This window comes from Fukomys damarensis, unplaced genomic scaffold, assembly GCF_012274545.1.
Source record: "Fukomys damarensis isolate Sample0158 unplaced genomic scaffold, DMR_v1.0_HiC HiC_scaffold_5, whole genome shotgun sequence".
NCBI classification, from domain to species: domain Eukaryota; kingdom Metazoa; phylum Chordata; class Mammalia; order Rodentia; family Bathyergidae; genus Fukomys; species Fukomys damarensis.
In genome coordinates, this window is record NW_022900917.1 from 18526728 (window position 1) to 18538311 (window position 11584).

An 11584-nucleotide genomic window follows, 5' to 3' on the forward strand; every position below is an offset into this window, starting at 1 on the left:
GGCTGCCATGATGTGAGCAGCTTTTCCTCCACTCTGTCCCTCTGCCATGTTGTCCGGCTGTGGAGCCAGCCAACGATGAACTGAAACATGGGGTAAAAGAAACCTCCCTTCCTTCAAGTGTAGGTATTGGGTATTGTGTCCAGGCAATCAGAGAAGTAACTAAAACAGTAGCCCTTATAGGTAAATTCCCTTTAGTCTCTCCTACATAGCTCTCAATGGTCCTTTATTAAACAGTCTTCAATTACCTTAGTGAGGGTACCACCTAATTCCTGTAAGAACTCTGACCAGTATAGGATGTGTATGTAAATTTGCCCATGTGTTTATACGTACAACATCCTTTAGCAAATGGTAGATATTTTTTGTCCCAATGCATGTTATCTAAGGTAATTAGACATACGTGAATTAAACTTTGCCTTGTCCCCAAAATATCCAGGATAGAGAGAGCTACATTTGCACTTTCTATTTAAGGTTGCTTCTACTTTTTTCTTTTTTAGAATTTATGGTTCATGGTTTTAAAGGTGATTGTATCTCCAAGTGGATTAACATTTGCTAAAATCTCCCATTATTTGAGAAAAAATAGAGTACCAATTAACACAGTTTAAAGTATGCAGGATCCTCTTATAAAATGAGAAGGCACCATTTCATATAGGGAATACTGATTGCTTGAAACTACACTCTTTTGAATAAACCTATATTAGTTTAATGAAGTTTTCCTGTGATTAGTATAATTCGCTGCAATTGTATTCAAACCCCAAATTATGGGTATTATACAGATGAAATACAGTCCTGCTTTAAGGCAATTAGTTTAATCACTTCCCTGATGGGAAATGAAGCAGGAATTCACAGAGCTGGGCTACCGGTTAACACATGATTTGAAGATGCCAGGGTTCCTTGCTGGGGGCCTCCCAGGACGAGTCCCCCTGGTTCATGCCTGCCATTGTGCCTTCCTCCTACGGCACATGGCATTTTTCTAAACACCTCCCATGGTGGTAGCTTGTTGCTGCTAATCAATATCCTAGAGCTGTTCAGGCCTTTATCTTCCATGACCCTGACAATTGTTACCACACCGCTTCCTGAGCTCAGACTGGAACAGTGAGGAGCTTAAATCAGGCTTCACCCCACTCACCGCACCTGTCTACGCTGATTCTACTTAGAAATGTGGCTCAAATGTGGCAACAGCAGTTCAGTGGCCATCACCTACGGACTGGTCTTGCCCTCTTTTTACTCATTCTTCTACTAGAAGAAGCTTCTGAAATGTGGGTTGGACTGTGCTGTCCCTGCTTATCTCTCTCAGTGAATCCCCATCCTAGTGAGCAGACTTTCAGATTACCTGTGGTGGATCTCACTGGGATGCAGGCATGAATTCAGCAATCTCACGTGGGGTTTCAGTTCTGCATGTCTCAGGAGTGCCCAGGTGAGACCATGCTGGCCTGCCGAATACCTAGCACAAGCTGTCTAACGGTCCAGTCTGATGGTGGGAATGCTGTGTCTGCACTGTCCCATATGGCAGACACTTGTGGCTATTGAGCCCTTGAAATATTAACTAATGTGACTCAGTAACTAAATTTTACTTTTCTGTTGTGGTACTGGGGGATGGAAATCAGAGCCTTTGCACTGAACTACAACCCCAGCCTTTAAAAACTTTTTAAAAAATTTTTGAGACAGAGTCTGTTGTCACCGGATTAAGTCACTATATTAGTGTTCTTTATAGGAATAAAATCAATAGAAAATATATGTATAATTAGGTGAGGGATTTGTTAGATAGTTCACAGGGTCAGAGGTGGGAGAGCTCAGTAGGTGCTGAGCCAAAAAGACAGAGGCCTCATTACAAGAAGGACCAAGAATGCAGCACCAGTTGGAGGTCAAAGGCCTGGAAGCTCTCTGGAAAGTTGCCTGTGCAAATTCTGTGTTGGAAATCTCAAGAAACTGGAGACCTGGGGAGCTACGTTCCAGGGTGAGGGCAGCAAAGGACACGCCCACTCAAGACTGAAGTTCATCAAAATGACTACATTTCTTTCTTCTTTCCCTGTTTCATTCCATGCAGGCTACAAGACTATTGGTTGGTGCCATCTGTATACCTGTGGTGAGTTGGGAGAGGTTTTCCCAGTTTCCTTGCAGACATGTCAATCATCCACAGCCACACCCACACCCACACCTGTGCTTGACTAATCTTTGGATGGTCACTAAATTGCCCAGGTTGCTCAAACTTTCCATCTTCCTGCCTTAACCCCCATAATCCTGGGATTACAGATGTACATGGCTGAGCCTTGCTGAATTGTACATTTTATTTCATTTAAATTTAAGTGATCACATAAGCTATTGGCTAAATATTGGACAGCACAGCTGTAGATGATGACAGCCACTCTCCTCGTTATGACCTGCAAAGCCCTCTGATGATCTTTACCTACCTCTTGCCTTTCCTTCCTTTCCTGCCTCCTGGTCTATGGTACAGTATCATTAAATATGTAATTTTCCTAACAGACCAAGTGCTTGTCACGCCTCTACTTCGGATGTGCAGTTCCCCAGGCTTGGATTTTTTCTCTTCATGTTTTTGTGTCTAAGAACACATCTTCCTTGCTGGTCCAGCTCTAGCCTCTCCTCTGTGAGTCTGTTTCTCACCATGGCTTGTTAACAACAACCATTTACTTTGATCAGTGTTCTCTAGGTGATATACAGAGGGCCCTTTACACACTGTATTTCATTCAGTCTACACATTAAACTTGGCATATGGAAACAAAAGCTTCAAGTGGCCAGCCTAGGGTCACAAAATTAGAAAGCAGAAAATCATAAATTCAAACCCTAGTCTGCCTGATTCTGAAGCCTACTCGCCTTCTACCACACCTTGGTGCTTCCTGCTTACAGAGAATGAGTATGCAGTACATAGCAATAACCATGTGATGGTACCATCATTTGCCTAGGGTCTCTCTTCTCCATGGTAGTGAAGGCTCCCAGAGGTCATGAGGAAGTGCGATTTCTGTAGCCCCAAGGCCTGGGATGTCATGTGCGCTTGTTAAGTTTGTTGGAATGTGTGCGTCTTTCTCACCAACTCTACAAAATGCTTGAGTGTGGCAACTGCATTTTATGTCACTGATGTTCTTGGTGCTCAACAGATCTCTAATAAAGACTCTGGATTAATAAAAGAAGGAATGGAGAGAAAAAGAATGGACTAACCAAATTAGTATGTTGACGATGAGCAACATTGACAAGAACTTCTTTAGGAACCCAAGGTAGGGGGATTCTTGCTAAGGGACTCAGACTTCCAAACAAGATGTTATTTCCACTCTCTTCCTAACTTACAAAACGTTAGTTTTCTAAACTGACTCCCTGTCTATCTCTTGAGTGACTTTGGATCTAAACTAAACATTTGAATTCATCTAACAAATCTGCCACACACATGTTTAAAAAACTAATCTCTATGCTAGTCCCCAAAGACTATAAATTGAGGAGGACATGTTTCTTATCTTTAGAGTAGCTAAGCCTTTATGCAAGAGACAGATAGGTACCAAATAATGCAAAGGAGAAAACAAGGGGAGAGAGTAGGGTGAAGTGTGACTGGTTAAACATGGGAAAAAAATGGAAATGATAAGATTGTGATGTGTTCTTCCTGTCAAGTCTGCCTAATCAGCATGGCCAGTGTCCCCTGGTTTAATATCTTGAAAGGTACACTTTTATTGAGAAAATGGGACTGCCTTTATACTTCCAGCCAGGATGCAGGCATATAAATTGGCATGACCTTTATAAGGGGAATTTCAAATACTATTCACGTTCTTTAAAGACACATATGCCCTTTGTTTCAGCAATCCTACCTGCAGGCATTTATTCTAATCATCAAGGCTATGCAATGAGTTTTATTGGCTCATACCTCACCATAATATTGTTTATAATGATTTTAAAAGTGCAAAATGACAAATTTATGGCCATATGGGATTAAATAAATTATTCCAAATCCATACGATTGAATACTATTTAGTCTGCATGAGTGATATAAAACTCTAAACATTATACAGAGCACAGTCATTACATGTTTTTAAGTGAGAAAAGAAGCAGGATACAATGTGGAATCTTCAGTATGATTTCCTACTTTGTTAAAAAAAAAAAGCTTGAGAGTACATTGTAAGCACAGATGAACAAAAACTCAAGAAAATACAGGGGCACCAGGCATGGTAGCACACACCTGTAATCTCAGCACTTAGTAGTCTGAGGCAGGAGGATCACTGTGATTTGGAGGCCAGCCTGGGCTACATAGTAAGTTCAAGGCCAGCCTGAGCTACATAGCCAGACCTTGTTTCAAACCAACCAATCAACCAACCAACAACAACAAAAAAAAAAAAATAAGAAAGAGAAAAACAAAACAAAAAAAACAAACAGGGGCTTTTAATGTGGTCCCTAGGTGATGGGATTAGAGTATTTTTGTTTTCATGTGTTTCCTCTGTATGCTCCATTTTTATGACCAGAAAAATACATTTTAAAAAAACCTGCAGTATGTTCAATTGTTCCATTTTAATCCAGCGTCTGATTACCAAATACCTTCTTGAAGATCCAGGATGTTCCACAGGAAATCTTTAGTAGCCAACTGCTTAGAAATGTCTTCAGCTTGGGGAAGTCACGCTCTCTGCCCCATCATCAATCAATGCTCTCACTCCTTGATTTCCAATATCCATTATTTCCCTGACTCTGCTTAGAGAAGTGGGGCAGGTTGGTGTGGTCTCACCTTTGCCCACCTTCACCTGATTGGTGCCACCCCACAGCCATTTGTAGCAGATCAAGCCTTCTGGGGCCCAAAGGCTCTAGTCCCACATGTGTTGTGTGTTCCTCACACAACAGTCCCTTCTGTTTGCTGTGCACCTTGACATAGAGCTGCTTGATGCTCTGACACCCCAATCTCTTGATCTGTGTTTTCTATGATGCTGCTTCCTCCTCCCCTCTCTCTAATCTTCACAGCTGGTGAGAAGAAGGTGTCCTGCACTCGGCCCCAATCAGAAGCCTTTGGGTCTCAAAGGAAAGGCAGAGAAGTAATTAGAGCTTATTTCAGCATCTAGACACAATTTGATCTGTAAAACAGACCTTTAAAAAGAGGGAAACAAGCTAAGATCTAGCTGCCTGGTTTGTTCCAACAAGCACAAGGTAGATTTTAGAAGGATTACACAAAATCCTCCAAGGAAAATCCATGTCATCATCCTAAAGAGTTTTTCAGCTTTTTGTAAGGAAGAGAGAAACTTTTAATAACAAAATTAGAAAGTGACTCAGTCCCAATTTTTTTTACTGCAATAGGAATGTGGACTAAGCTATCTGCGTGTGGTTCATCACATTTTCATACCAGATCCTGGCTCTCTGATGTCACTGCATTACAGAGTGTGTGGCAAAGGGATTCAGGAGGCAGCAGAACTCCAGGGGGGTAAGATGACAGTGGTGCAAAGACATGGCCAAGAGATGGCAGAGGTGGAGCCAGGCCCTGTGACACCAACCCAGAAGCAGCCAGCATATAACAGCAGCGGGTAGAGGAAGCAGACACTGAGAGCCAGAAGATGAACACCTGCTTGCTGAAGGGACCACCTTCAACCTGTGCGGTGGGCCACAGAGGTCACACTTGCACAGTGGGTGTGGTCACTGACTTCCCATCTCTCTGGTCCTCGCTCTCTCCACAATCCTATGGCTCTCTGCAGTCCAAACTGCTCCTTGAGCACACTATGCGACAACGCTGGCCCCAAGACAGCCTTGCGTATGCACTTCTGCTGCCAGCACAGCTCCACCCCTTCCTTTTTGCCAAGGGGATTCTGCTTACCCTGCAGAACTTAGGGTAACTCTATGCCTGCACCTACGTCCACACCTCACACCCCGTCTAGAACTAGCTTCATAGCCACATTAATCCTATCCCAGGCACAGGTTTTGCAGTTTAAAATGGCCACTTCCCCAGGAAAGCCTTCTCTGAGCACCACCCTGCCAGGTCAGGTCCCTGTGATAAGCCCTGTTAGCACTTTCTTCCTTATTGTATGCTGATCATGGTGTAATCAGAAATAGAAATTCCACAAAGGTAAGGGTACACTGCTATGTCCTCAGCATCTCCAACAGATCTTGGCACAATAAAAGATGTTCAGTAATATGTATGTGTGTGTTTGTCTGTCTTCCAGGTGTGAAGGAAAGTTCTGTAAGCATTGAGAGTGAGTTTCTGTTTCCAGCATCTAAAAGGGCCCTAGAATCGAGGTTGTATCCCGCCGATACTCGAATGTGTTGCTGAGCTCTCTACCAAGTGCCAATCTGGTGATGGCGGTGGTGTACAACGTCCAGCCCCTGGCCTCAGGCTGTGTGCAGTTTAGTGGGCAGAGGGCAAGCAGACCGTGACTATCCCCTGTGAGAAGTGATGTGAAGACCACAAGCAGGTTGCTAAGGAAACACACAGACAGGAAGGGCACGTTGGGGCTGGGGGTGCAGCCAGAGAACGCTCTCAGGAGGAGGTGGCATCTACGCAGAGCAGGTGCTGGGGGAAGAAATATGCATAGAATCATTCCAGGCCAAGGGTGCGGCACCCAACCTCAAGAAAAATTTGGGAAAGAGAGGCAGAAAGTCAATGAGAGAGACAGACAGACCCAAGATCAGTACAGAAGCTCTGAGGTTTGCCCCACTTAAATTTTCTTTTGTTATTCTGGAGGGGAAGTTGCAGATATTCCATAATGCTTACAAGACAATGCATTGCATGAAATAGGCATTATTTATGACACTGTTGCCTTACAAAAAGAAAAAAGAAAGGGCTGGTTGGATGCTTTCAGTGGGAAGCAGGTGTGAGCCTGCTTTTTCTGACATCAGAAAGCCCCTTAAACCATCCCAGATCTTGTTTATGTGGAGCTTGGCCTCAGCTATGCTTTTTCTGAGGCTGGGAAGGGATTCTGCCAGGACCTGGTTACTGGAGCCCTGCCTCTCTGCTAATGACCATCAGTGGAAGGAATGCCTTTCTAACAGGATCAGTGCCCACGGACTCCTCTGCCTTCCCAAGCCAGCTCTACACTTGAAAAGCCCTGGTCACATGCCCCTGAGGCTGATGATAAAGCACTTGCCACTCATTTTGTACCCCTTCTGCACCCCTAGGCCACTCAGTGACCTGTACTCCTTCATGAAGCCTTTCTACATCTCTTTGGAATCCCAACCTAATGAAGAGAGATCCATAGTGTTTGAGTTCCTATCTACAAGAGCTGGTGCCCTTACACTCTGACAGATACAGAGAAAGTAAAAAACACAGTCCTTAGCAACAAAGTGCTTACAATTTAGTCCAGGGCATAAAATGTATTACTTGAAGCAATTAGGGTATAGTATTAACCAATTTTCTTCTATTTATAACCCAACTCTCCTCTCTTAAGGAAAAGGAAAAATTTTTGGATGGAGACAAAGGAATCACACAAAATAAAAGTGTTGTTGCACCAGGACTGCAGATGTGAAAAATCTAGGACAGTTCAAGATCTTTGTAGCAGGAATGTGTAAATATTTCTCCTCTCCTCTCCTCTTTCCTGCTCCGCTCCTTCCCTCTCCTCTAGGAATTTGTGACTGGGTAAGTAGGGTGGGAGGAGATAGCAGCTGGATTATGGAAAGTTTGGAAAATGAAAAGAATTAATAAAAAAAAAGAAAAAGAGAATTAAACTACCCCAAATCTCATACTCCAAGACAACCACTGATTTGCCTCTGATGTGTCCTTCCAGTTTTTGAGTGTGTAGGTAAGAGCTTGTATTTTTCACAGTGTTGAGATCTCATGCCTTGTGCTATTTTGCCTCTTGCCCTTCTCATTTAACACTGTACTGAAAACCATGACTTGTCATTGAAAGTTCTTGGAAAATATGAATTTTAGTGGCTGAATAGTTGTATAACATGGCATCACCATAATTTACTTACTCTATGACCTTATTTAAATGACCCTATGATTGGCCATTCAAATCATTTTCAATTTTTCATTATTATAAAGCATGCTATAAGAAACAGGACAGTCCATTGTCTGAACCATTGTCTGAATTTCTGTGGGGAAGGCTGAGACCAACCATCTAGGATGAAATCATCACCTGTGGTTTTTCAATTCTTAGGATAACCTGAAGGAGGGCTGCCCAGCCAGGACGCTGCTCCAATGCCTTGGCCGTTTTATAGGTGGCATATTGCTTTGAGTCCAAGAGCAAGGGACCATTTTGTAAATCACTGCTCTAAATAGAACAACATGGTCACTGAAAAGAAAGAGTGAGCCAAAGCCAAATCAATATCAGGTCAATTATTTACTCCTGGTCCCTAGAGATGAATCTGTTTTGTGGAGGTCAGGGAGTCAACTTTTGATTTTTGTGTACGTTTTTCCCCTAGGACAGAAGAGATATTTAGGTATATGCTAAGAAGGAAGATAAAACCCAGAAGGCCATCAGGAATCCCCCCTAGAAGTTTCTAGTGTTCAATTTTTTATTTAATAAACACTTGCTACATGCCAGATTATTTTTTCTAAGAGTTTTACAAATATTCAGTCACTTAATTACCCTATCGATGTCACAAGGCAGGGATCATTACTACTTTCATTTTTTGCATGAGGAGACTGTGTCAGAGCATGGGACTGGAGCTGGGACTTGAATCCAGGAAGACCAACTGTAGGCAGTTCCACTTGTTTCCATGAATATATGAAAGCTTTATTTGGAAACAACAGTGTTCGAAAAATATTCAAACACTGTCACCAAAGAGGGTCAAGCCAGTATCCAAGATCCATTCCTTTCTTTTACTGAATTTTAGTAATCCAAGTATCAGAAACCTGGGGATCAAGTTATCTGGCTTTTACTGTTGTAATGGAAAAACTGGCCACAGCCCTGATCACAGACAATGCACTTGCCACTATAGCATCCACGCACACCTTCTGATGCTTCCTCCATGGGTAAAAGGCATTGATTAGAAGTGGGCAGACCCTGCTCCTGTGGGTGTCAGCACAATCTAGTCTCTTCGTCTCAGTGATTGCCTCAGAGGCGGGAAGAAACCAAGTTCTGAGCCCATAAGCACTCTGCATTTGCATAGGGTCTGATTTAAAAATATAGCAAATGTTTTAACAATTTATTGTAGTAAACTAAAAACACATTACCATTTATACCACCAAAATCCTCCTCCTCCTCACTTCAGACACACTTACCCATCATTCTTGGCACTTTCGTAAGTGTCTTTAGTTATTTTGTCCTGAATTGGCTTCTTTGATGCCTTCAATCAATTACAAACCTTTACCTTTTGTGGTCATTTTGACTTTGAGGAGAGAAAGAAGTTGCACAGTTCCTGATCTAGTGAAAGATCAGTCATTTTTACAAGCCTGACTTGCCACTGGAAGGTACTCAGCAGCAGCATTCACCATAGTTTTGATCACATCTCCTAAAGACAAGTTCCAGAGCCGCTTCAGAAAGTGACAAGCATGATGGGGTAAGTTTTCGAGGTGAGGGGGAGGATTGCGAGGGGGACTGATGGAAATATGTCTTTCAGTGTAATTCATATTTTAAAACTTAGAATTCTCTATATATTTTTATTTATTTATTTATTTATTTATTTATTTATTTATTTATTTATTTATTTATTTATTTTTGGTACCGGGGATTGAACTCGGGTCCTTGCACTTGCAAGGCAGGCCACCGAACGGCTGAGCTAAATCCCCAGCCCCTATATATTTTTAATCACACATCATATTGATCAACTTTCTCATTGCTGGGGAAAAATACCTGACACGATTTAAAAGAGGAGTTGATGTTGCCTCATAGTTTCAGAAGTTTCAGTCCCTGGTCAGCTGGCTCCAAGGCAGAAACATCATGGCGGAAGGACATCGTGAAGCAAAAGTGCTCAGTTCATGTGGCCAGGAAGCAAGCACAGGACAAGGGCAACAGAGCGGAAAGGGCAGGGACCAGAATTAGTCCCCAACATCGTATCCCCATAGACCACCCAGACACACTGAGAAATATGTTTTATGAATCCCCTATATGTCCCTCGAGATAATCAAGTTGACAATCAAAATTGATTGTCACAGCATTCCTTGGGCCACCGGGAATGTTTCAGATAGGTTTGGCCTTACCAAGTGCAAGGTTTTGTTAATAATTGGGGCAGAGAAGAGCATTCATCAGATAACAAATTAACAATATTTTCCTCAGGGTTATATATGAAACAGAACATTTCAATGGTGTTGCTGAACTTCTTGAAATTCTAGGCAGTATTATCAATGGCTTTGCGTTGCCACTGAATGCAGAACATAAAGTTTCTAATGAAGGTTCTTATTCCTATGCATACTGCAAAAGGATTAGCTCTGTTTCATATTCAGCTGGCAATACTGTGATGTACAATTCCTGGAAAAGACACGACACGGACAGAACTGGTGATCAGAGGACCACTGAAGTTTGGCCAAAAACACGCAGTCAGAAGAGGTGAAGTCTTTAGGAGAAACTGAAGAAATCTTAGATGTCATTGAGCCAACACAGTTCAAAAAAATTGAAGAGCCACTTTTTAAGCAGATATCCAAGTGTGTCTCCAGTTCTCATTTTCAGGTGAACATTGCACAAAGAACATTGCACTTCTGGGATAATGAATATATTCTTAGCTTGAGTGAGGAGAACATTGATAAAATACTGTTTTACCATACTGGTCAATAATGTTTGCCAGTTTGTACAAAATTTCCAGAGAACACTGGAACCCAACCATTGTAGCACTGGTGTACAAAGTGCTGAAAACCCTATGGAAAAGAATGGCAAGCTGTTTAATGGTCTTACTAGCTCCTACAAGGCTGAGAGACAGAGGGGAAAAAAGAAGGAACCGGAACGTGAAGAGTTATGGGAAAAGTTAGAGGAGCTAAAGCTAAAGAAAGTTCTAGAAAAACAGCTGTGCTTACAACACTCACAGCCTCCTCAGCAGCACCAGGGCCCAGTACAAGCTGCCCATGCCTACATAAAAACTGCAAAGCAAACCTCATCAGTATAATGTAATTAAAGGGCCAAACTTTGCTGGCAACTGTAAATGAAAACGTACATGGACTAAAAGTAGCCCTGTGCTATATCTCCACGGGCCTCAGTATACTGTAATCTTTTGTCTAACCATTGATGTATTGTGTCACTTCTGAAGTTTCACAGAAATGAATGAACTTTATCATCTATGAGTTGAGGTGATTATGGGAGTGCTAAGAATTATGACTTGGATTCTTTGATTGTGTTGAACACAGATCAAGTAGTCTGCTCTGTGTATTTTTCCTTCTATAATGTGCTTCTCACATTGCTGCAAACCTTAGTTACATCTTAGGACAAAGGGTGTTTCCTAAAATAAACTAAGGTACCATCCTTCCCCTTCCTTTCCTCTCTCCCAGAACCGCAAAGGTGGGATTCCTACAGTAAACCTGCCTCATTGGAAGGAATTACTGTGTTCTGAATTTGCGTAAAACCTTCAGTCGTCACTCTTTTAGAGCACAAAATAAGAACAAAAGCTGGGACAGTACACCAAAATTCTTGAGGGGATCCCTTGCCAGTACCCCTCCACTTGCAGTGCCCCAGGGCTAGCACAGATCAGTGGGGCAGGGCAGGCTGACACCAAGGCCCAGCCAGAGGCTGAAGGCCGGGCCCTTCCAGGCCTC

The 11584-nt window shown here is 42.5% G+C and overlaps 1 pseudogene; it reads left to right on the forward strand.

The window, feature by feature from the left end:
• The first annotated feature begins 6261 nt into the window (after positions 1 to 6261).
• Positions 6262 to 11022, forward strand: LOC104859160 (annotated as a pseudogene).
• Positions 11023 to 11584: the final 562 nt, after the last annotated feature.